Source organism: Cervus elaphus, chromosome 2 (assembly GCF_910594005.1).
Source record: "Cervus elaphus chromosome 2, mCerEla1.1, whole genome shotgun sequence".
In the NCBI taxonomy this organism is placed as follows: Eukaryota; Metazoa; Chordata; class Mammalia; order Artiodactyla; family Cervidae; genus Cervus; species Cervus elaphus.
In genome coordinates, this window is record NC_057816.1 from 11537756 (window position 1) to 11564384 (window position 26629).

General features: G+C 42.7%; 1 pseudogene; it reads right to left on the bottom strand.

The window, feature by feature from the left end:
• Positions 1-15235: 15235 nt before the first annotated feature.
• Positions 15236-25008, bottom strand: LOC122706184 (annotated as a pseudogene).
• Positions 25009-26629: the final 1621 nt, after the last annotated feature.

Sequence of the window (26629 nt, forward strand, 5' to 3'; positions counted from 1 at the left end):
AATCATAAATGAGTGTTGAATTTTGTCAAAGGCTTTCTCTGCATCTATTGAGATAATCATATGGTTTTTATCTTTCAATTTGTTAATGTGGTGTATTACATTGATTGATTTGTGGATATTAAAGAATCCTTGCATTCCTGGGATAAAGCCCACTTGGTCATGGTGTATGATTTTTTTTAATATGTTGTTAGATTCTGTTTGCTGGAATTTTGTTGAGGATTTTTGCATCTATGTTCATCAGTGATATTGGCCTGTAGATTTCTTTTTTTGTGGCATCTTTGTCTGGTTTTGGAATTAGGGTGATGGTGGCCTCATAGAATGAGTTTGGAAGTTTACCTTCTTCTGCAATTTTCTGGAAGAGTTTGAGTAACATAGGTGTTAGCTCTTCTCTAAGTTTTTGGTAGAATTCAGCTGTGAAGCCATCTGGTCCTGGGCTTTTGTTTGCTGGAAGATTTCTGATTACAGTTTTGATTTCCTTGCTTGTGGTGGGTCTGTTAAGATCTTCTATTTCTTCTTCACTCTGGTTTGGAAACTTATACTTTTCTAAGAATTTGTCCATTTCATCCAAGTTGTCCATTTTATTGGCATAGAGCTGCTGGTAGTAGTCTCTTATGATCCTTTGTATTTCAGTGTTGTCTGTTGTGATCTCTCCATTTTCATTTCTAATTTTGTTAATTTGGTTCTTCTCTCTTTGTTTCTTAATGAGTCTTGCTAATGGTTTGTCAATTTTGTTTATTTTTTCAAAAAACCAGCTTTTGGCTTTTTTGATTTTTGCTATGGTCTCTTTAGTTTCTTTTGCATTTATTTCTGCCCTAATTTTTAAGATTTCTTTCCTTCTGCTAACCCTGGAGTTCTTCATTTCTTCCTTCTCTAATTGCTTTAGGTGTAGAGTTAGGTTATTTATTTGGCTTTTTTCTTGTTTCTTGATGTAAGCCTATAATGCTATGAACCTTCCCCATAGCACTGCTTTTACAGTGTCCCATAGGTTTTGGATTGTTGTGTTTTCATTTTCATTCATTTCTATACATATTTTGATTTCTTTTTTGATTTCTTCTATGATTTGTTGGTTATTCAAAAGCGTGTTATTTAGCCTCCATATGTTTGAATTTTTAACTATTTTTCCACTGTAATTGAGATCTAATCTTACTGAACTGTGGTCAGAAAAGATGACTGGAATGATTTCAATTTTTTTGAATTTTCCAAGACCAGATTTATGGCCCAGGATGTGATCTATTCTGGAGAAGGTTCTGTGTGCACTTGAGAAAAAGGTGAAGTTGATTGTTTTAGGGTGAAATGTCCTATAGATATCAATTAGGTCTAGCTGGTCCATTGTGTCATTTAAGGTTTGTGTTTCCTTGTTAATTTTCTGTTTAGTTGATCTATCCATAGTTGTGAGTGGGGTGTTAAAGTCTCCCACTATTATTGTGTTACTATTAATTTCATCTTTCATACTCATTAGTGTTTGCCGTACATATTCTGGTGCTCCTATGTTGGGTGCATATATATTTATAATTGTTATATCTTCTTCTTGGATTGATCCTTTGATCATTATGTAGTGTCCTTTTTTGTCTCTTTTCACATCCTTTATTTGAAAGTCTATTTTATCTGATATGAGTATTGCAACTCCTGCTTTCTTTTGGTCTCCGTTTGCATGAAATATTTTTTTCCAGCCCTTCACTTTTGGTCTGTGTGTGTCTCTTGTTTTGAGGTGGGTCTCTTGTAGACAGCATATATAGGGGTCTTGTTTTTGTATCCATTCAGCCAATCTTTGTCTTTTGGTTGGGGCATTCAACCCATTTACATTTAAGGTAATTATTGATAGGTATGGTCCCGTTGCCATTTACTTTGTTGTTTTGGGTTCACGTTTACCAACCTTCTGTATTTCCTGTCTAGAGAAGATCCTTTAGCATTTGTTGAAGAGGTGGTTTGGTGGTGCTGAATTCTCTCAGCTTTTGTTTATCTGTAAAGATTTTGAATTCTCCTTCATATCTGAATGAGATCCTTGCTGGATACAGTAATCTAGGTTGTAGGTTATTCTCTTTCATTACTTTCAGTACATCCTGCCATTCCCTTCTGGCCTGGAGGGTTTCTATTGATAGATCAGCTGTTATCCTTATGGGAATCCCTTTGTGTGTTATTTGTTGTTTCTCCCTTGCTGCTTTTCATATTTGTTCTTTGTGTTTGATCTTTGTTAATTTGATTAATATGTGTCTTGGGGTGTTTCGCCTTGGGTTTATCCTGTTTGGGACTCTCTGGGTTTCTTGGACTTTGGTGGCTATTTCATTCCCAATTTTCGGGAAGTTTTCAGCTATTATCTCCTCGAGTATTTTCTCATGGCCTTTCTTTTTGTCTTCTTCTTCTGGGACTCCTATGATTCGAATGTTGGGGCATTTCATATTGTCCCAGAGGTCCCTGAGGTTGTCCTCATTTCTTTTGATCCTTTTTTCTTTTTTCCTCTCTGCTTCATTTATTTCCACCATTTTATCTTCTACCTCACTTATCCTATCTTCTGCCTCCGTTATTCTACTCTTGGTTCCCTCCAGAGTGTTTTTGATCTCATTTATTGCATTATTCATTTTTAATTGACTCTTTTTTATTTCTTCTAGGTCTTTATTAAACATTTCTTGCATCTTTTCAATCTTTGTCTCCAGCCTATTCATCTGTAACTCCATTTTGTTTTCAAGATTTTGGATCATTTTTATTATCATTATTCTAAATTCTTTTTCATGTAGATTCCCTATCTCCTCCTCTTTTGTTTGACTTGGTGGGCATTTTTCATGTTCCTTTACCTGTTTGGTATTTCTCTGCCTTTTCATCTTGTTTAGATTGCTGTGTCTGGAGTGGGCTTTCTGTATTCTGGAGGTCTGTGGTTCCTTTTTATTGTGGAGGATTTACCCAGTGGGTGGGGTTAGACGATTGGCTTATCAAGGTTTTCTGGTTAGGGAAGCTTGCGCCAGTGTTCTGGTGCGTGGAACTTGATTTCTTCTCTTTGGAGAGCAATGGAGTGCCCAGTAATGAGTTTTGAGATGGGTCTATGTGTTAGGTGTGACCTTGGGCAGCCTGTATGTTGACGTTCAGGGCTATGTTCCTGCGTTGCTGGAGAATTTGCGTGGTATGTCTTGCTCTAAAACTTATTGGCTCTTGGGTGGTGGTTGGTTTCAGCGTAGGTATGGAGGCTTTGGACGGTCACTTATTACTTAAAGTTCCATGCAGTCCGGAGTTTTCTGGTGTTCTCAAGTTTTGGGCTTAAGCCTCCTGCCTCTGGATTTCAGTTTTATTCTTCGTGTGGTCTCAGGACTTCTCCAACTATACAGCACTGATAATAAAACTTCTAGGTTAATGGCGAAAAGATTCTCCCCCGTTAGGGACACCCAGAGAGGTTCTCAGTGTTACATGAAGAAGAGGAGAGGGAGGAGGGTGATAGAGATGAGCAGGATGAGAAAAATGGGGACTCAAGAGGAGAGAGACAGATCTACACAGTTGTCTGTTCCCAGAGTGTTCTCCGTAGCCCAGACACCTACAGAGATTCACAGAATTGGATTGGGAAGAGAAGGGGAAAGGAGGAAATAGAGGTGTTCTGAGGTAGAAAACAGAGAGTCAAGATTGGGAGAGAATAATCAACACACTCCTGAATAAAAATGGGATCTGAATTTCGGTTTAAAAATAGGGCTTCTCTTCTTTTCTTTTTTTGTAAGGTTATAGTGTATTGAAAATGAAAATTAAGGAGTAGTAGCGGAGTACTAGAGGACTTTAAAAGAAATAAGGGAAAAAGAAAAATAGAAAATAGAATAGAAAAAGGAAAGAAAAAAAAGAGGAAAAAAAAAGAAAGAAAAAAAAATTTTTCCCTAATTAAAAAATTCATAAAAATCTATGAAAATGAAAGTTAAGGAGTAATGGGGGAGTAATAGGGAATTTTAAAGGAAAATAAAAGAGAAAAAATAAAAAATAAAAAAATAATAAAAATGAAAAAAATTTTTTTTTCTTACTTAAAAAAAAAAAAGTAAAAATATATCTAGGAATTTCTCTGGAGCTGTTGCGGTCAGTGTGGGTTCGGCTCAGTTTCAGATAGCTCCTCGTTCCAGCTTACACTTCTCGATATCTACAGGCCCCTTCCGGTGAAGTCGGTGTTTTCTACAGGGATTTTAATCTGTTGCACCGGTCCCTTCTGAAGCGGTTCCCTTTGTTTATTTGGCTTCTGTTTGCCGGTCTCTTCAGAGCCTCATTTCTGCCCTGACACAGGCGGGCGGAGGTGGACTCTTATTCAGGTAGCTAGTTCCGTCGCTCTGCTGGGAGGGGCTGGCGCTGCAGGGAGGGGCTGTCGCTGCTTTCTCCGTCTGCGCTGCTCAGGCTCCCGGCCGGTCCATATGGAGTGTGCCCCGCGCTGTGCGCAGTCCAGCCCTCGGGTGTTCCACAAAAGCGTGGAGCAAAAAGCTGCGCCTGCTCTCTGTGCCTTCCCCGTCAGAGTGGTCCAGGCAGCCAGGGGCTTGATGGGCGCACTCTCCCCAGGTGTGGCGCACCCACTCCCTTCCACAGACCCAGTCTCAGTTTCTGCTGGCGCCAGTCGGGTGCGTGCGACTTCTGCCCTCCGTGGCCCCAGCCCCAGTCCCCGCCCGCGCCGGTCTGGTGCCTGCGCCCTGTGTCTTGCCGTGACCTTCCCCTCCCCACTGCCTCCTGCCTCCGGCGGGGCTGGGCCAGTCCACAGCCTGTGAGCTCTTCTCTGGACTTTCTCGGTCCCTTTGTTCTGCGAACGGCTGGCAGTGTGTTCGGCCGGTTAATTTTCTCTCTCTCTTTTACTCTCCCACAGATCAAGTTGACAACTCATAGAAGCTCCCTCCGATCATACTCAGGGCACTCAGGCCCGGACCCTACCCCAAGCAATGCCACCTAAGACTCCCTTCCCGGGACGGATCTCCATCCTTAGCTCTTCTGTCTCACTTTTTATCTTTTATATTTTGTCCTACCTCCTTTCGAAGACAATGGGCTGCTTTTCTGGGCGCCTGATGACCTCAGCTAGCAATCAGAAGTTGTTTTGTGAAGTTTGTTCTGCGTTCAGTTGTTCTTTTGATGAATTTGTAGGAGAGAAAGTGGTCTCCCCGTCCTACTCCTCCGCTATCTTGAATCTTTCTCTGGAGAGTTTTTTTATCATAAATGGATGTTGAATTTTGTCAAAGGCTTTTTCTGCATCTATTGAGATAATCACATGGTTTTTATTTTTCAGATTGTTAATGTGGTGTATTACATTGATTGATTTGTGGATATTAAAGAATCCTTGCATTCCTGGGATAAAGCCCACTTTGTCATAATGTATGATCTTTTTTAATACGGTGTTGGATTATGTTTGCTAGAATTTTGTTAAGGATTTTTGCATCTATGTTCATCAGTGATATTGGCCTGTAGTTTTCTTTTTTTTGTGGCATTTTTTTCAGGCTTTGGTATTAGGGTGATGGTGGCCTCATAGAATGAGTTTGGAAGTTTGCCTTCTTCTGCAAGTCTCTGGAAAATGTTAAGTAGGATAGGTGTTAGCTCTTCTCTAAATTTTTGGTAGAATTCAGCTGTGAAGCCATCTGGTTCTGGGCTTTTGTTTCCTGGAAGATTTCTGATTACAGTTTTGATTTCTGTGCTGGTGATGGGGCTGGTAAGATCTTCTATTTCTTCCTGGTTCCATTTTGGAAAGTTATACTTTTCTATGAATTTGTCCACTACTTCCAAGTTGTTCATCTTATTGGCATATAGCTGCAGGTAGTAGTCTCTTATGATCCTTTTGTATTTCAGTGTTGTCTGTTGTGATCTCTCCATTTTCATTTCTGATTTGTTGATTTGGTTCTTCTCCCTTTGTTTCTTGATGAGGCTAACGATTTGACAATTTTATTCACCATTTCAAAAAACCAGCTTTTACTTTTTTGATTTTTGCTATGGTCTCTTTAGTTTCTTTTGCATTTATTTCTGCCCTAATTTTTAAGATTTCTTTCCTTCTACTAACCCTGGGGTTCTTCATTTCTTCCTTGTCTAGTTGCTCTAGGTGTAGAGTTAGGTTATTTATTTGACTTTTTTCTTGTTTCTTGAGGTAAGCCTGTATTGCTATGAACCTTCCCCATAGCACTGCTTTTACAGTGTTATAGGTTTGGGGTTGTTATGTTTTTATTTTCATTCATTTCTCTGCATATTTTGATTTCTTTTTTGATTTCTTCTATGATTTGTTGGTTATTCATGAGCATGTTATTTAGCCTTCATATATTGGAATTTTTAATAGTTTTTTTCCCTGTAATTGAGATCTAATCTTACTGCATTGTTGTCAGAAAAGTTGACTAGAATGATATCAATTTTTTGAGTTTACCAAGGCTAGATTTACGGCCCAGGATGTGATCTATTCTGGAGACAGTTCCGTGTGCACTTGAGAAAAAGGTAAAATTGATTGTTTTGGGGTGAAATGTCTTATAGATATCAATTAGGTCTAGCTGGACCATTGTGTCATTTAAAGTTTGTGTTTCCTTGTTAATTTTCTGTTTAGTTGATCTATCCATAGGTGTGAGTTTGGTATTAAAGTCTCCCGCTATTATTGCATTATTGTTAATTTCCCCTTTAATTCTTGTTAGCAGTTGCCTTACATATTGCGGTGTTCCTATGTTAGGTGCATGTATACTTATAATTGTTATATCTTCTTCTTGGATTGATCCTTTGATCATTATGTAGTGTCCTTCTTTGTCTCTTTTCACAGCCTTTATTTTAAAGTCTATTTTATCGAATATTACTATTGCAACTTCTGCTTTATTTTGGTCTCCGTTTGTGTGAAATATTTTTTTCCAGCCCTTCACTTTTGGTCTGTATGTGTCCCTTGTTTTGAGGTGGGTCTCTTGTAGACAGCATATATAGGGGATCTTGTTTTTGCATCCATTCAGCCAGCCTTTGTCTTTTAGTTGGGGCATTCAGTCCATTTACATTTAAGGTAATTATTGATAGGTATGGTCCCATTGCCATTTGCTTTGTTGTTTTGGGTTCTCATTCATACAATCATTCTGCATTTCCTGTATAAAGAAGATCTTTTATCATTTGTTGAAGAGCTGGTTTGGTGGTGCTGAACACTGTCAACTTTTGCTTGTCTGTAAAGCTTTTGAAAATTCTGAAAGAGATCGGAATACCAGACCATCTGAACTGCCTCTTGAGAAACCTGTATGCAGGTCAGGAAGAAACAGTTAGAACTGGACATGGAACTACAGACTGGTTCCAAATAGAAAAAAGAGAATGTCAAGGCTGTATATTGTCACCCTGATTATTTTACTTATATGAAGAGTACATCATGAGAAATGCTGGGCTGGGGGAAGCACAAGCTGTAAACAAGATTGCCGGGAGAAATATCAATAACCTCAGATATGCAGATGGTACCACCCTTATGCCAGAGAATGAAGAGGAACTGAAAAGACTCTTGATGAAAGCGAAAGAGGAGATTGAAAAATTTGGCTTAAAGCTTAACATTCAGAAAACTAAGATCATGGCATCTGGTCCCATCACCTCATGGGAAATAGATGGGGAGAAAGTAGAAACAGTGTCAGACTTTACCTGTGGATAAAGTGTCAGATATCACTGCGGATGGTGACTGCAGCCATGAATTTAAAAGATGCTTACTCCTTGGAAGGAGAGTTATGACCAACCTAGATAGCATATTGAAAAGCAGAGACATTACTTTGCCAACAAAGTTCCGTCTGGTCAAGGCTATGGATTTTCCAGTGGTCATGTATGGATGTGAGAGTTGGACTGTAAAGAAAGCTGAGCACTGAAAAATTTATGCTTTTGAACTGTGGTGTTGGAGAGGACTCTTGAGAGTCCCATGGACTGCAAGGAGGTCCAACCAGTCCATCCTAAAGGAGATCAGTCCTGGGTGTTCATTGGAAGGACTGATGCTGAACCTGAAACTCCAGTACTTTGGCCAGCTCATGAGAAGAGTTGACTCATTGGAAAAGACCCTGATGCTGGGAGGGATTGGGGGCAGGAGGAGAAGGGGACAAAAGAGGATTAGATGGATGGATGGCATCACTGACTCGATGCACATGAGTTTGACTAAACTCCGGGAGATTGTGATGGCCAGGGAGGCCTGGCGTGCTGTGATTCATGGGGTTGCAAAGAGTCAGACACAGCTGAGCGACTGAACTGACTGACTGAACTGATTCATTTTAATGTCCTTCCTTGCTGATTATGTAATGTATACTTTACCTGTGTTTTTACTAATTGATTTTTCACTCATGAATATTTTGTTGCTTCTTTACAGATTTGGATTTTTTTCTTTTTAAGTTTATTTATTTATATTAATCAGAGGATAATTACTTTACAATGTTGAGATGAAACTAGGACCAATACTTTAACAATTTATATGGAACTTTTAAATTGGATTCTGGATGTGATCATTTTTACCCTTTGGATGCTGGATAATTTTTAATTTTTACTAATTATTCCTTTCACTGTTTGCAAACACTGTTAATTTCTTGGAAACAATTGCATGTATTGAAGGCTTGCTGTTCTTCACCAACTCCTGGAGCTTGGGTGAACTCATGTCCATCAAGTCAGTAATGCCATCCAACCATCTCATCCTCTGTCATCTTCTCCTGCCTTCAATCTTTCCCAGTAACAGGGTCTTTTCTAATGAGTCAGTTCTTCACTTCCGTTGGCCAAATTATTGGAGGTTCAATTTCAGCATCAGTCCTTCCAATGAATATTCAGAATTGATTTCCTTTAGGATTGACTGGGTGGATCTCCTTGCAGTCCAAGGCACTCTCAAGAGTCTTGTCCAACATCACAGTTCATAACCATCAATTCTTCATCACTCACCATTTTTTATGGTCCAAGAGTCACATCCATACATGACAACTGGAAAAATCATAACTTTGATTATACTGAAATTTTTCAGCAAAGTAATGTCTCTGCTTTTAAAAAATTTGTATAGGTTTGACATAGATTTTCTTCAAATGAGCACGCATCTTTTCATGGTTGAAGTCATCATCTGCAGTGATTTTGGAGCCCCCCCCAAAATAAATCTCTCTCTGTTTCCATTGTTTCTCCATCTATTTGCCATGAAGTGATGGGACCAAATGCCATGATTTCATTTTCTGAATGTGGAGTTTAAACCAGATGTTTCACCCTCCTCTTTCACTTTCATCAAGAGGTTCTTTAGTTCCACTTCAATTTCTGCCAAGAGGGTGGTGTCTTCTGCCTATCTGAGGTTATTGATATGTCTCCCAGCAATCTTGATTCCAGCTTGTGCTTCATCCAGTTGGCATGATGTATTCTGCATATGAGTTAAATAAGCAAGGTGACAATATAGAGCCTTTACCTACCGGTTTTCTGATTTGAACCAATCCATTGTTCCATATTCAGTTCTAACTGTTGCTTCTTGACCTGCATACAGATTTCTCAGAAGGCAGATAAGATGGTCTGGTATTCCAGTATCTTTAAGTTTGCCACGGTATGTTGTGATCCACACAGTCAAAGGCTTTTACATGGTCAATAAAGCAGAAGTAGGTGTATTTCTAGAATTCTCTTGCTTTTTCCATGATCCAGTGGATGTTGGCAATTTGATCTCTGGTTCCTCTGTCTTTTCTAAATCCAGCTAGATCATATGGAATTTCACAGTTTGTGTACTGTTAAAGACTTGCTTGGAGAAATTACTTTGGTATCATGTGAGATGAGTGCAACTGTGTGGTAGTTGAACATTCTTTGAAATCACTGTTTTTTGGGATTGGAATGAAAACGGACTTTCCATTCCTGTGGCCACTGCTGAGTTTTCCAAATTTGCTGGCATATTGAGTGTGGCACTTTAACAGCATCATCTTTTAGGATCTGATATAACTCTACTGCAATCCCATCATCTCCACTAGCTTTCCTCATAATGATACTTCTGAAGGCCCATTTGAATTAGCATTTCAGGATGTCTAGCTCTAGGTGAGTGATTACACCATTGTGGTTATCTGGGTCATTAATATCTTTTTTGGACAATTCTTCTATGTATTATTTCAGCCTCTTCTTAATATATTCTGCTTCTGTTAGGTCAATATCATTTCTCTCTTTTATTTTGGCCATCTTTGCCTAAAATGTTCCCTCCCTATCTCTAATTTTCTTGAAGAGATCTCTGGTGTTTACCATTCTAATGTTTTCCTCTATTTCTTTGCATTGATCACTTAGGAAGGGTTTTTTTTTTTTTTTTTTTTAATCTCTTCTTGCTATTCTTTGGAACTCTGCATTCAGATGGGTATGTCTTTCTTTTCTCCTTTGACTTTTCCTTCTCTTCTTTTCTAAGTTATTTGTAAGGCCTCCTCAGACACCCATTTTGCCTTTTTGCATTTCTTTTTCCTGGGGATGGTCTTGATGTGGTATATACAGATCAAAAAACGAAGATCACTGCATCCAGTTCCATCACTTTATGACAAAAACCTGGATAAACAATGAAAACATTGACAGCCTTTATTTTCCTGGGCTCCAAAATCACTGCAGATAGTGACTGCAGCTGTGAAAAAAGAGACGCTTGCTCCTTGGAGAAAAGATAACGAAAAACCTGACACCATACTAAAAAGCAGAGACATTACTTTACCAGCAAAGGTCTGTATAGTCAGAGTTAGGGTTTTGCCAGAAGTCGTGATTGGATGTGAGAGTTGAACCATAAAGAAAGCTGAGCACCAAAGAAATGATGCTTTTGAACTGTGGTGTTGGAGAAGACTCTTGAGAGTCCCTTGGACTGCAAGGAGATACAACCAGTCAATCCTAAATGAAATGTGTCCTGAATACTCTTTGGAAGGAACGTTGCTAAAGCTGAACTTCCAAAACTTTGGCCAATTGATGAGAAGAACTGACTCATTAGAAAAGACCCTGACACAAGGAAAGATCAAAGGCAGGAGGCAAAGGGGAAGACAGAAGAGGAAATTGTTGGGTGGCATCACCGACTTGGTGAACATGAGTTTGAGTAAGCTTTGGGATTTGGTGATTGACAGGGAAACATGGCATGCTGCACCTCATGATATAGCAAAGAGTTGGACATGACTGAGAGACTGAACTGAACTGATGTACAGAGGACATCAGGGAGCAGACAGAAGTCTTTGCAGAAGGTGGAAGGACCAATATCTGGATAGCTGACAATGATGGGTCAGCAGGCCTTTTAAAGCTGGAGAAGCTGTAGGGAAGCAATTCTATGCCAGAAGCTGTAGGGAAGAGAATGGTAAGAGAAAGGCAGGGCAGCAGTGCTGGGATTTCCCAGAGGCCTGTTCAATTAAACTTTATCAATACTTAGTATTGTTCGGTGATTGGAAACATGCGTTTTGTCTTGGAAGTGGTAGAGCAATAATCAATGGAAGGACTGATGTTGAAGATGAAGCTCCAACACTTAGCCCACCTGATGTGAACAGCCAGCTCACTGGAAGAGACCCTGATGCTGGAAAGATTGTGGGCAGAAGGAGAGGGGTCAAAAGAATGAAATGGTGATTCGGCATCACTGACTCATGAGTTTGAGGAAACTCTGCAAAACAGTGAAAGCCTGGGAAGCCTGTTGTTTCCGTACATTTAATCACAAATAGTCAGACATGACTTAGCAACTGAAAAATACCAATGAGAACAGAGGGTCCAGTCAAGCCTGTGGCCCTGGTGGGAGTGGTGAAAGATTTAGGTGGAAGGGGAGGCTTCCCATCCTCTGGTGCAGGTCCTTGAATCCAAGACAAGGAGCACAAGATTTTGAATGTGTTACCAAACATAGTTTTCTGGGAAAAAAAAAAAAAAAACTGTTTTCTGCAGGAGTAAGAACTTTGAGTTTGTTCTCTAGATTTTACTGAGGGATGTGGAAGGGTTATGGAGTGGGCTGAGTCTGAAAAAACCAGGTGACCAGCTGCTAGAGGGTGAGGCATGTGGTAAACATTCGGCACTAGGTGGAAAACGAATCCAGAAAAAGTGTCCCTTCTGGAGTGTATATACCAATGTATCAGATTGTTTCAGCAGATCACTTCAGTACTGTTTTGAGGCAAGCGAGAAATGTGCAATGGTTGGTTCGCTTTTGTCAATTCCTGTGGGTAGTTAGATGACTCAGTGTCTGGTTACTTCATTGCATGGTTGGAATCATGCTTGGGAAAGAAAACTAGATGAGGTCCACATATATTTTGTTGTTAAACAGCAAGCATAGGAAGTTTTCTAAGGCAACTGTAGGTAATTTAAACATGAGGGGCCAAACGGGGACAGTTTCATTTAACAGGCTGACATTGGATTGTACAGTTTGCCATAGATGATGCTATGACAAGTAGCCATAACAGATACTTGTTGCTATGCTGGAGATGTGGGAAACTGACAAGAGACCAGGAGCCTTTTTGGCTTTCCTTTCAGTGTGATTTCAGGGGAGAAGTAGTTGACAAGGAAAGGCTGACTGGTAAGGCTGAGGAAAGGAGAAATCTGAGCCACCAATCATTAGCTCTTGTGGGAACCCAGAAGCATCAGCTCAGTCAGAGTTCTGTGTCATTGTTTAAAAATAGATGTCATTTGGCTTGAATCAATATTTAGCCTTGGGGATGTCAGCCATAATTTCTAAGCAGTAGATTCCCTTCTCCCCGGGTGGGAGGATAATTCATATTTGTTCCAAACTCAGGAACCCAGAAAGCCCTCTCAGTGCCTCTTGTTCTCAGCAGGCACACATGCAATCTAGAAGGTGGAATTATCATCATGGTGCCCATTCTCCAGATGAGAAAACTGAGGTTAAGGGACTTGATCAAGGTCACACAGCTAAGTATGTGAAAAGCCAAGCACAAACCCAGGGTAACAGTCCTCAAATTGTGTGTTTTTGCTCCACACCCACTGGGAGTGGTGGGTGGTTATCTGGCACCAATGCTTATTCAGAAGCAAGCAATATTCAGGCTTAAATTGAAGAAAGTAAGGAAATCCACTAGAACATTCAGCTATGACCAGAATCAAATGCCTTATGATTATATAGTGGAAATGAAAAATAGATTCAGTGGATTAGGTCTGGTAGCCTGACGAACTATGGATGGAGGTTTGTAACACTGTATGGGAGGTGGTCACCAAAACCATCCCCAAGAAAAACAAATGCAAGAAGGCAAAGTCGTTACCTGAGGAGGTCTTAAAATCAGCTGAGAAAATAAGAGAAGTGAAAGGGAAAGGAGAAAGGGAAAGATATACCCAATGGAAAGCAGACTTCCCGTGAATAGCATTCACTGGAATGAATAGCAAGGAGAGATAAGAAAAGTCTTCGTAAGTGAACAGTGCAAGAATTACTAGAAAACAACAGAATTGTAAAGAGTATAGATCCCTTCAAGAAAACTGGAGATACCAGAGGAACACGTCATGCAAACTTGGGCACAATAAGGGACAGAAAACCCAGTGACCTAACAGAAGCAGATAGATTAAGAAGAGGTGGCAAGAATGCACAGAAGAACTATACAAACATGGCCATAATGACCGGGATAGGGAAGATGCTGGGGTGACTCACATAAAGCCAGACATACTAAAACATGAAGTCAAGTGGGCCTTAGGAAACATCACTACAAGCAAAGCTAGAAAAGGCGATGGAATTCCAGCTGAGGTGTTTAAAAATCCTATAGAATGAGGCTGTAAAAGTGCTGCATTCAATATGCCAGCAAATTCGGAAAACTCAGCCATGGCCACAGTGCAGGAAAAGGTCAGTTTTCATTTGAATCCAAAAGAAAGGTAATTTCAAAGAATGTTCAACCTATCATGCAATTGCACTCATTTCACTTGCTAGCAAGGTAATGCTCAAAATCCTTCAAGTTAAGCTTCAACAGCACATGAACTGAGAACTTCCAGATGTACAAACTGGTTTGAGGAATCAGAGATCAAATTGCCAACATTGATTGGATCAAAGAGAAAGCAAGGGAATCCCAGAAATACATTTTCATCTGCTTCACGGACCATGCTAAAGCCTTTCACTGTGTGGACCACAACAAACTGTGGAAAATTCTTAAAGAAATGGGAGTACTAAATCACCTTACCTTTCTCCTAAAATGTCTGTATGTAAGTCAAAAAGCAGCAGTTAGAATCAGACACGGAACAACTGAAAGATTTAAAATTGGGAAAGGAGCATGACAAGGTGTAGATTGTCACTCTGGTTATTTAACTTATATGTAGGATGCATCATTCCATATGCTAGTCTGGATAATTCCCAAGCTGGAATCTAGATTGCTGGGAGAAGTATCAACATCCACAGATATGAAGATGACACCACCCTAATAGCAGAAAGCAAAGAACTAAAGAGCCTCTCGATGAGGAGAGGAGATGAAAAACCTAGCTTAAAATTCAACATTCAAAAAACTATTCACAAAAAGATACTCACCATTCATGGCATCCAGTCCCACCACTTCATGGCATATTGATGAGGGAAAAGGGAAAACGGTGACAGATTTTAATTTCTTGGGCTCTAAAATCACTATGGACCTTGTTTGCAGCCACAAACTTAAAACACACTTGCTCCTTGGAAGGAAGAAAGGCTACGAACAACCTGGACAGTGCATTAAAAAGCAGAGACTCACTTTGCTACAGAGGTCTGTAGTGTCAAAGCTATGGTTTTTCCAGTAATCATATACAGATGTGAGATCTGAACCATAAGACAGGGTGAATGCCAAAGAATTGAGCTTCTGAACTGTGGTGCTTGAGAAGATTCTTGAGAGGCCCTTATACAACAAGGGGATCAAATCAGTCAATCTGAAAGGAAATCAACTTCTGATCCCTGCTGTCTCAGCTGAGGCATCTACTGAGGGACTCTAGGTGGAAAGAACGGATGCTTCCACTGCGAAAGTGCCTAACCATGGCAGCACCAAGCAAAGAGTTTGTAGCTCCACCCCTAGAGGAAGCTCAGAAAGGCTGAAGGCTCTGTGTACCCTGGGACCCCTGATACTGGCGTTGCATTCTCCCCAGCAGCATTGGAGGACAAGGAAGGGGTATTTTGGGCCCTGGAGGAGGGGGATGGCTCAGGGATCCACTGGGGCCACCACTTAACAAGTAGGACTGGAAAGGACAGAGCAGGCATATGTGGCAGAGAGCTGGTGACTGGAGTGTGGTCACAAAAGGGAACCAGCTCTGCATGAAGTACCTCACCCAAACTACCCTGGAGGAGAAGCCCAGTGATAAGTTCATCTGAGATGGGATGAAAACAGTCTATATCATTACCCCCTTAGAATTCCTCTGAATGAGGAGGTGGTGGAGTTGGTGGGTCATCACAAACTCCTCCATGGCCTACACCATCCCCCAGTCAATATCCTTGGGGCTGCCTCTCCCCAGCTTCAGCCATGTATTTCTGGAGGAAACTGAGAATCATGTGATCCTTTGGGTCAGGGCCAATGACCATGAAAAGCGAATCATAGGACCCCATGGCCATGCCTGGTTGGGTCATCTGGGGCTGTACATGTAATTTGAGGTGGGTCATTCAGAGAACACACTTGAACTCTGATGTCTGCAATCTTTTTCCTTATTGGAGATGCCTTCAGGATATAAAACCCTAGGGCAGGTAGCTTGGACTCCCTCACTAGGTGTAGAAGCCTTAAGGAAGAAATTTGTCAGGCTAAGACCTCCAAAGAAGAGTGAAGGGAAAAAGCGAGGGTGAGAAAGAGAGAAGAGATGACTTCTGATTTCTTGGGTCCAGTCACTAAGGTCTTTATATTTGCTCTGAGTCTTGTGATCTGGATTCCCAGAATCATTTCAATGAGTCTCCCCTTTCTTCAAAGCCAATTGGAGTTGTCTCCTCTCAACTGTGATTTAGAATTTATTCTAGATCCTTCCTGATCATTGTACACCTCCCAGGCAAAAACATAGGCACCCATTTGTTTCAGCACCATGATGAGTGAAACCCTTTATTCTTTACTGAGAATAGGGTGTGCAGACCACCAGTTACAGTTCACCAGCATCAGTTACAGTTCACCAGCAGGAGTGCCCTAAGTGTGAGTGAGTGTTTCTTAGGGGCGGCCGTACTGATTCCTGTGCCACTCCAAGCATGTACACTGCCTGTGCCGGGCCCATCCTGTCATTTCCTCGATCAAAGACTGAGAAATGCAGTCTCAGGAAGACGTCACCCAGGATCCAGGTCTCTGTAGATGTACTCACTGTGTGCTCTTTAAAGGTGGTATGGCAGTGGCCTCTAGAATCCTGGGGGAGTCAGAGACGCACACTAGTCAGCCTGAGCCCTTACGTGCAACTCCCACAAATATCCAGACCCAGCACAATTCTTGGTTATATTTCCCTCTTTTGGTAAGTATCAAGGGATTTTCTCATTAGCAGGGGATATGTGAGAGCTCATCCAAAACCAAAAAGGGCCCGTACATGCAGTTGCCATGAGGAAGGGTGTGGGGGAGGGGAGAACTGGGAGTTGGGGAAACAGAGGAATGATAAAAAACAAAGTCCTACTGTAGAGCTACTGTAAGGAACTATATTCAATATCCCGTTATACACTACATGAAAGAGAATAAGAAAAATTATATATATATATATATATATATATATATATATATATATATATATTATATTTATGTGTATAACTGAGTCACATTGCTGGGCAGCAGAACTTAAGGCAACACTGAAGATCAGCCACACTTCACTGTAGCCACACTACAATTTTTAGAAAAGAACAAGAGTGTCCATAGTTCTCATCACTCCCTGTTTCTTTCCTCCTGACTCCTGCTCCATGTCTTCTCTACAGAGAATGCAGGTTATCCTCCTGCATCCCCACAATCAGTACTTTATTAAAAAACTTTATTTTTTATTGCAGTATAGCTGATTAACAATATTCTGGGTTTTAGGTGGACAGCAAAGGAACTCAACCATATGTATCCATGTATCCTGGTCCCAAAGATACCCCTCCCATCCAGGCTGTCATATAACTGAGCGGAGTTGCCTGTGCTACACACTAACTCTTTCTTGGTTATCCATCTTAAATATAGCAGTGCCCACAACACGTTCTTGAAGACTTCACTCAGGAACTCTGGGAAGCCTCCTTCGGCCAACACTCACCCTCTTTGGCCACTCCAGGCTTGGTTGGGTAACATACTCTGGTTCCCCATTCCCACCAGTCAGTCCGTAGCTCTCGTCACCCCTAGTAAATCCCCAGTGCACAATGCAGATCACCTTGGGATACCATTTGCATGGAATCCAGTGCAGTGTTGCCTAGAACCAAGCAACCCTCCATATGGCTCCATGAGTTTGTGGTTTTAGAATTCCTGAAATTCCCTCCCTTCCTCAAAGCCTTGTTTGAGCCCATCAGCCTGCTCTGAACTCCCACAGGGAGCTGACATGAAGCCTCCATCCTTTGCTAGGGCGGAGCAGTCACTGTGCACCCTTCATTTCCCTTAGCATCCAACCTCCCTAGAGAAGGGTCAGGTACCCCAACTCACAAAGGGGACACCTGGCCAGAGCAAGGGGAAGATGGCAGCATAGAACTAGGCTGACCATGTAATTTATCATCCAAACCAGGAAAACTGAGAGAAGGGGAGGGAGAGGGTTAATCCCTGTGGTGGGACAGCACACTGGGACTGTCCCCAGCCATTCTCCTTGTCACATGGCCTATTTCAGGGACTGCTAGCACTGACTTCCCGGATTCATGCATCTGAAGTTTCATTTTGAACTGAAGCTCCTTGAACACTGAGGACCTCAGTGTTCCTGTCTCGTTGTGACTCCCACCATGCCAGCATGGTGTGGCGTCTCCACATTTTTTTCAGGATGATCAGTGTCCCACACGGGCCTTTACTCTCAAGTCTTTGGTGTTGAGGGAGGTTCTGGCCCAGCCACAGGGCTCAGCAGCATCTGCAATAGTGAGAGATGGCCTGCAGAGGGCGGCCTCCTCCCAGCAGCAGCCCAAGGGTTATTTCGAGTTCCTATTTGAGAACCACCCCTCACGGTCCTCCCCTCACCTTGAGGATGTAGGATCGAGCAGGCACTGGGTAGTTGATACCATTGATGGTGAAGATAATAGAGGTCAGGGTATTGATCACAAAACATGAAACGTAGTACTATTAGAGAGAGAGGGAGAGAGGTTGGCCCTGGAGATCCTTGTTGTGTGTGGAGACTGGGAGTGACCCTGGGGCATGACCCTTCACCTCGGAACCCCGTGGCGAGGCACTGATGAGCTCCTGGATGTTATTGATCAGTCTTCTTGGGCCAAGGATCAGTGATGTCCCGGTGCCCACAAGAGCCTCGCAGCTGCCACAACAAGCAATAGCCTGTCTTTTTATGGAGATGCTGAGAGACAGTGGAACAAAACGGGCATCGAGGTCACTCTGAGTCTCCCCAGAGCTGCCCCCTTCCCGACTGTCTTCTAAACAGCCCTTTGTCTCTTGCCCTGAATCTTTACCCTTGCTCTTGACATGGCACCTTCCTTGACATCCTTGAATGCAGTACTTGAATACACTAGGATGTTTGTACCTTGACACAAGCTGGTATTCCTTCCTAGAAGACTTCCCTCCCCTTTGACTAGAAAATTTCTTCTCATCTTAGATTCCAGCTTAATTGTCATGGACTCAGGGAAGTCTTTCCCCCAGTGTTTATCAGTCTCCTTTCTTGACACTCTCTGTAGAACCTTCCTCACGTCTAGCATGTACCAAAGTCACAATTCACCAAGTGTGTGTGTCATTTCTGTGCATCTGCCTTCTTAGATGTGAGGGCAAATTTTATTCTCGTTGTCTCCCTAAAGTGCCTGGCACACAGTGGATGCACAACGCTTGTCTGTTTAGTGAGTGAATGCAGACTGTGAAAATAATGAATGAGAAAGATCCAGAGAGCTGTATCTGGTGGAGAGCAAATAACCAGTCAACCACAGGGTGAAGATGGAGATTCACAGGGCAGCCGATTCTCAGAGTGGTGGGAGAGAGGGGGTCCTCTGTGAGAGGGTGTCTCCCAGCACTGCTCCTACAACCAGCTCGGACCCTGAGACCCTGGCCAGGCAATACATGACTAGCCCATGGAAACTCCAAAGGACAGGTCAGTGTTTGTCTGAGGGTATCACACAGAATCCTATCAATTATTGCCTCTTATCCTCAGGTAACTCCTGAATCCCATCTTCCTGATTCTCTCAGTTATAGCCCCTGCCCCACTGTGTGCCCAGGGATGTGGGGTGACGTTTTTATTACTTGCTTTCACATCCTAAGAATGCAGCCAACCTCTCTCCACTGCTGGGTAGCTTCTCCATAAGGAAACCAGTTTTCCCCATTTGCTCAAGACTGTCCCTGTTTTTAAACTGACATTTATCTGTACTGAGAACTTCCTTGGTCCCTGGTAGCCCTGGACAATTGGTCATCTTATAACTCTGTCCAGGCTGGTGAAATCCTCCCTGATCCTGTTCACCACACTGCAGAGTCCTCTGACCGTGCTCCCTGCCTCACTGGGCAGCGAGTGCAGTGCTCTCCAAGCTTCACAGACCTCTCTGGACCCTGTGAGGACCCTGGTCAGAGCCCTTGCGTATCTATGTGCTTGTGTGTTTGTTTGTATGTGTGTTTGTATGTGTATTTGTATGTGTGTTTGTTTGTGTCTATGTGTGTTTCTGTGTGTCTCTGACTAGCTACGCATGTTTATATGTGTCTCTGTGTATGTTTATATGTGTCTGTTTGTGTGTTTCCATGTGTCCGTATGTCTGTCTGTGTCATTGTGGATGGTATATATGTTTGTGTGACTATGTGTCTGAGAATCCATTTGTGTGTGTCTGCCTGTGCCCATGTATAGTAGTGGGAGCATCCCTTGGGTTGACCCTCAGAGGGAGAGACTTACCGGTCCATGTGTACACGCCAGTCACCTGCTTGGGTCAATGGTACCCAGTTGAGCTCTCCCTTGTAGTAGCGGTGGTCCACCCCACCAAACATCACCACACTGCCTTTCACCCTGCATGTGTAGAGAGAAGAGAGGAGGGGATCTTTGGAGGACAGTAGCAACAGCATTGTCTGAGAGCTTTGCTTCTCCACCCATCAAGGCCCTAATAAGATGCAGAAATTGAGGCTAGGAGCGATTGAGAACTAGACTGAGGTCAGTTACTGGCTAATAAGTGACACAGAGGAGGTTAGAACCTGAGTCACATGGTTGGGATCCACCCACTATGTCTTCTGAAGAGGCCCCGGACCTCCTGTGACCTGAGTCCTCAGACACACTCAGAGGACAGGGTGCTGAAGCAGTTTGGGTCTCTCCTTGTCCAGCTTGTCATTTTTCAGGTAAATCAAGGCCTGGGATTGCTAACAGTGTGGGTTCAGTTCACCCAGACTTGGCTCCCCTAGCCTGTGATCTCTACTGTCCAAAGGGCCCCACGCTCAGAAGGGAACCCACCTTTGCTCTCCCTGTCTTGAAATGCCTAATATTTTTTGAACAAGGGGTCCCACACTTTTGTTTTATGTCGCACATTTTCCTTTTTCACTGGCTGCTGCAAATAGGGTAGCTGGTCCTGGGCTCTCAGTGAAATGCTAATGAGGAAGGAAAGCTACCCACCATCCTACTCCTTCCTTCCTTATCAAATTCATAAGCAAATCCTATTGCCTTTTCCTCCAGCTTGTTTCCTGTTGCCTTCCATTAGTCTTCCTCCTCACTCATCCCCCTAGACCAGGGTACTGATCTTGAGCCCAGGAGCACGGTTGTGTTCCAATAAAACGTTATTTATAAAAGCCTGTGGTGAAGCTAGGTATGGCCCTGGGGCTATAGCTATCCTGGGTTAGATTATCTCTCAGAATACTTCTTTATCAAGTGTTCTATAATTTTCGTGCAACTGAAAGCATCTTACAGCTAATTTGGAGAAAGGCATTGTCCATCTCAGACTTACTTGCTCTAGTAGAAGGCAAAAACAGGCTCAGAAATGACACCTTGATTCTTCAGGTTGTCAAAGATGGGGATAGCTCCAAAGATGGATAGGTCGGTGTAGTTCAAGCCCAAGATGCCATCAAAAGGTACACCCTCACACCTGTATTCCCCCACGCTTAGACCGAATTGCTGGTCAGTACTTACAAGGTCCCCAATCTGTGGGACAGAAGAGTGTTCCCGCTTACATATATGTGAAGTGCGGCTAGGACTGGAATGGCGTGCATTGCCATTAGATCCTCAGAGAAGAATTGAGGCTGGGCTGTATCTTCGGTAGGCCTCAGATGGTTAGAGCAAGCTGGGAGGGGAATTTGAGATCCATTTGTGAGAGGCTGTGAATTTTAAAACATCTGCCCCTCTGATAAACACCACCTGAGTGGGTCAAATTGGCCTGGTAGTTTCTGTACAGGTTGGGAAACCAAGAGTCAGGCCAGGTGCCCCCTTGTGGACAAAATGAGTCAAGACCAAGGTAGCCTTCTCTTCGGCATCACTGTGCCCTAATGACAGGAATGGACTGCATTCTCTGTAAGGTACTGTGGATTCTGCATCTGTCCAGGAAGGCAGAAGCCGAAAATACAATCTTGCTTGCAGGGATCTATGAAATTACTGCTTGGGAAATTCACTTTTGGGGATATGTGTGTATTTGTGTGGGTATGAGAGAGAAAGAGAGAGAGAGGAACTACTCAAGTGCTTTTGTGAGGCAGGCCATAGGTTTTATTAGACTCTCAAGGATCCTCTAGAGTGAGAACTCATTTATCAGGCCCCCTGACTTCTCTGGCCTCCAGTTTCCCAGTCTGGATACCTGAAGCCCTTGACTGCCCCGAGGTTCCCTAGATCAGTTTTATCCTGTCCCCAAACACCCCACAGCAACTGCAGTCCTGAAAAGCCAGCCTAGCTCCATCATTTACCATATGTGTGACCTCAACAAGGCCCTTGCTGTCTGCACCTCAGTTTCCTCATATGTCTCATGAGTTAATCCGACCACCTGCTATGTGGGGTTGTTGCAGGATTAAAACAATTATTACCTGAAAGTGCCTGGAACAGTCTGAGAATATAAAAGTGGGTGTTTTTTTCCCCTCTTCTCGCTCCCAACAAAATGAACCTTGAACTGCTCATGGGCAGAGAAGCTGCAAGTCCACACCTCAGGCCACTCTCTGGGTTAGCTAATCTGTGTACTCATGTGTCACCACAGGCACTGCCTCCCCAGGGACAGGATCCTGTGGGAAAGATGGCCAATATCTACAGGAGTTAGGCTAGGAAGGGTCCAGCCAGAAGGTCCTGCATCTGTTTTGCAAGCAGTGGTCACTCCATAGGCAGTCCTGACTCAGCTTCTGTTTACACTGTTACCCAAATGGTGTCATAAGCAAGAAATCCCTTCATGCTCCCAGATCCATAGGCGATGCTGAAGGTCTTTTGGGTAGGCTGGAAGGTGGAAGACTCAAGATGTCTGAACCTAACTTGTGTAGCTGCAGACAAAAGAGATGAGTGTCATCAGTGCCAAGGGTGCAAAACAGGGGGACAGGGAAAGTGAAAGATTCTCCAGGTACAGGGTGTCTGTACTCACAACAGGTTGGGCTGGTGCAAAAGAGGGAGGGTACCCACAAGTCAGATAAGCCTGTGTCAAAGATAACCTAGAATTCCTGAGGGGGTGTTCCAATGGTGATGTTACCCACATAGAGCATCTACAGGGAAAAGGAGGGAGTGGGTAAGTGCAGAACTGGCTACCCTCTGTTCCCACACTCATGCCTCCCTCTGGAGGTCAGATATCTCTTGAGATCACTTTCCAACCACTGTGCAGCTCACAGCCTTTGATCACAGAGGTGCTTGCATGTGATATTTTTTTGTGTGTGCTACATAGTTTGCAGGATACTGACTCTATAACAGGGCATTGAAGTGCTATCTCCTGCACTGGAAGCGCAGAGGCATAACCACTGGACTTACAGGACCACTGGACACCCTGGGAAGTTCTGGTGTCTTCATTTGAGATACTGTAGTCTCTTCAAACCCAGCCTTAGCGCCCCCTTCTCCAGAAGGTCCCTCTTGATCAACCCCAGCCACTCCCTCTAAACTCAGACCACATCCAATCAACACCACACAGGTGACCCTTTCATTTGACATGTATTTACTCTTTGACTATCTCTCAGGCTGGCATGGGCATTCTTGAAAAGAAAATAAGCCTTTTTTTTCTAATCTAAACACAATAACCTATGTGTTAGATTCTTACGGCCTTGCACAGAATACAGATTCAGTAACTTTTTATGGCTGTGGCTCTTGCATCTGTGGAAACTGAATTCCTCTGCCTGGGGATTCACAATTGCTTTGCACTTTGTTCTACCTTCTGATCAGAGATGGTTCACTCTTCATCTGTAACTGAGTGACTCACTTAGTTCAGAAGGAACTGCTGCTGCTACTAAGTCGCTTCAGTCATGTCCGAGTCTGTGCAACCCCCTAGACAGTAGCCCACCAGGCTCCCCCTTTCCTGGGATTCTCCAGGCAAGAACACTGGGGTGGGTTGCATTTCCTTCACCAATTCAGTAAAGTGAAAAGTGAAAGTGAAGTCGCTCAGTCGTGTCCGACTCTTAGCGACCCCATGGACTGCAGCCTTCCAGGCACCTCCATCCTTGGGGTTTTCCAGGCAAGAGTACTGCAGTGGGTCGCTGTTGTCTTCTCCTCAGAAGGAACAATCTCCCTCAAGCTAATGACACATCTTTGACACAGAAATAGATGTTTTCCTGCCACCTGCTAACTTCTGGACCCAGTCACCAAGACCAGGAGTTGAGGATGAGAGTGCCTTTTCCTCTGGGTGGGACCCCTATGCCCAGGGTTTCCATGTCCTGCAGGAGCCCCAGCCCAAACATCCCATTTGGCATCTGCAAATGAACCCAGTGCTAGGCTAGAGCATGAGGGGTGCTGTGGAGCACCATCCTCCCAAAACATTCACTTCCATGATATTCCTCAGGGGGTGAATAGTTATATTTGAGCCACAAGAAGCAATCTGAGACAGTCTATAAGCATGTTCCTTCAGGAAATTGTTCAGTATGTTTTTTTCACTGAGGGTATTTCTCATGGTCTTCACTTTCATTAGAGGTATTCTTTACAGAACATTTGACAAAGAAAACAAAGAAGAAACTACAATTAGCTGTCAGTGTTAAAGTATAGCTGTCGTTGTAATGGCACTGTGTATTTTCCAATCATTTTTACGAGGCACATCAGAATGTTATGCATATACCATGGCAAAGACATAGGTTTGATTACAGGTTCTGTTCTATAATGTCAGATAAGCCATATGACCATGTGGGGTCTCAGTAAGATAGTGGAATCTAATGACTCAAACCCTCCAAATAGAATATTTTGGGGATAGGTGAAGTGATGTATATAATTTACCTAATAAATATGAAGTATCGACAATGACAGCCATTGGCATTGCTGTTGTCATTCCACTGTATCCTTCTCATAGAAGCTCAGGGAAGGAGGTAGAAGGGGGATTCCTATCCTCTTTTACAAGGGAGGAATTTGAAATGCAAGAGGTTCGTGAATTGGTTGTGGTCACCCTGCTTGTCAGATATAAAACAGATATAAAAAGATATATATATCTTTCTTCAAGTTGAAAGAGAAGAGAGAGTTGAAAGAAGAATCCAGGAGATAGGGAACAAGTTAGGGAAATGTAGAGGCTCAAGAAGGAAGGATAAGTCAAATGAAAAATTAAAAGGAAACAATACAGAAACAAATGCACTCACATTTGTGAGTGGAGATGGAGAGACAAATGATAGTGATACAGAGAATCAGACATAGACATATACACACTGAAGTAGAGAGGGAACAAAGAGGACATGTTAAATAAAAGGTAGAAGAGTGTTATTCCACAGGACCACACCTACATCTGCATTGACTGTGCACTGAACTGTTGCAAGGACTTCCAGTTTCCACAGGTCATGACATTACTGAACCCCAAGAGTTGTGCAACTCTGCAAATCTACACCAACCCTTGGGACCCACAGTTCCTATAGCAAGGTACTTATCAATAAGTAAGAGTTGAACTTTAACACTGTCAGGGAAATATTCCATTGCCTTCTAAACCTGATGGGTGGAAGAATAATCAGATGAAAAGAAAAATCACAGAAAGAAATATGATGTGACTTACAGTCCCCATACTTACATGACTCTGCAGTCTGAGAAGGCCACAAGCCCGAAGAGCACAAGCCACTTCATGCTTCTTTCCTGGCTCCAAGCACTCAGGAAAGTTCAGGTTCTTAGCATATAGTGGTGACCGGGAGCCTCTAGTTATATATGCTCTGACATGCCCTAGTTTAGCCCTTTATGTCACTAATAGATCTGAGAAAAACACAAAGGTCTTGATAAAATCTGTACCTTCATCAGTGTCCTTGGCTAGTGGACTTTGAAGCTTCTCAGAATACAGACAATTGAACTATAGTCTCTTCCTTGAAGCTTGGCTGGAAAATCAAACTGATCTGCATGGACATCTAAGATGGAGAACCTTGCCTACTTGGAGAGAAAAACTGCTAAGAACATCATGAAAATGGTAACTAGGGGCCATACTCAACATTCATGGTTTCATGTCATCATCCTAGCCACTTCATGAGATATGCATTGTTGTCTTCATTGGAGAGATTGCTAGGAGGATAAGTTGTCAAATGGCAAAGTGAAGACTTCAGGAACAGCTCAGGGACACACAACTGGCTTTAGGTAGTTGGTCTAATGGCAGAGATCAGGGGCACCTATGATGCCAGTCTGCATTAAGATTTAGGGCAGAGCAGTACTTCAGTTGCATGGGTTTCAGTATTGGAAGAAATGTCATATGCATCCACAAAATATTTTATATCATCCAACAAACGTACAAGGAAGTACTGTGTGCTGGGTTCTGGGTTAAAGGCTTCAAAGTCAAAGTTGATCAAGACAAAAGTAGTCGTTATCTTAAGAGAGCCAGCAGTCTAGTTCTCACAAGCTCATGGCCCCAGGAGGCAAGAGAAATGATAGTACAACTAGGTGGCCATGCTGGACCCTGGGCAGCACAGGCCTGACCACTGGGAGCAGCCTTTCCTCCACTTCAACCATGCTGGAAGGCTGGCCAGTTGTCTATGTTTCAAGAGAATCAGAAGGTTGAATATTTATGTACAATCTACTGATTTTAATGATAGCAACTAATTTTTTTCCGGAAAAAAAAAAACACAAAAAAACAGTGGGATCACAATCTCCACAATGACGTGCTGAAATCAGCCTTCAGTCTCTGCAGGTTTTTATTTCTGGTCTAAACTTGGGAGTGCAGTGGGGACAGAGAGAAATTTAGTTCAAGTTGGTTGATTTACAAAGATACTGAATGCATACTAAACATGTTTGTTTCCTTACTATTTATAAAGAAAGGTCATCAGAGACATACAAACCAATGAATTTCACTGTTGTGGATAAATGGATATATTTCTGATATAATTCCCCCATAGGGTATATGCCATGAAAAATTTTGTCTACCAAATCAAACATACAAAAAAATAATTTTGAAATGTCTTCACAATCCAAGAAGACAAAACAACTCTGGCAGCCAAAGTAAAAACAGTCATGTTTAATGACTCATCCAGAACTCCCAGGGCCTATTCCTACATGAGATCAATCCAGGCCTATCCCTTGAATACAACAGAAACCTCTTCTGTTGCCAAATATGTTTACATGGGGCACTGTGACTTCATCCTCATTTTTGCAAATTGTTTAAATTCAGTTTTGGTGGTTAAATCCCAAAAGGGAAATATGACATCACTGACAAATGACACACGTATATGCCCTTTGAACTGTGGTGTTGGAGAAGACTCTTGAGAGTCCC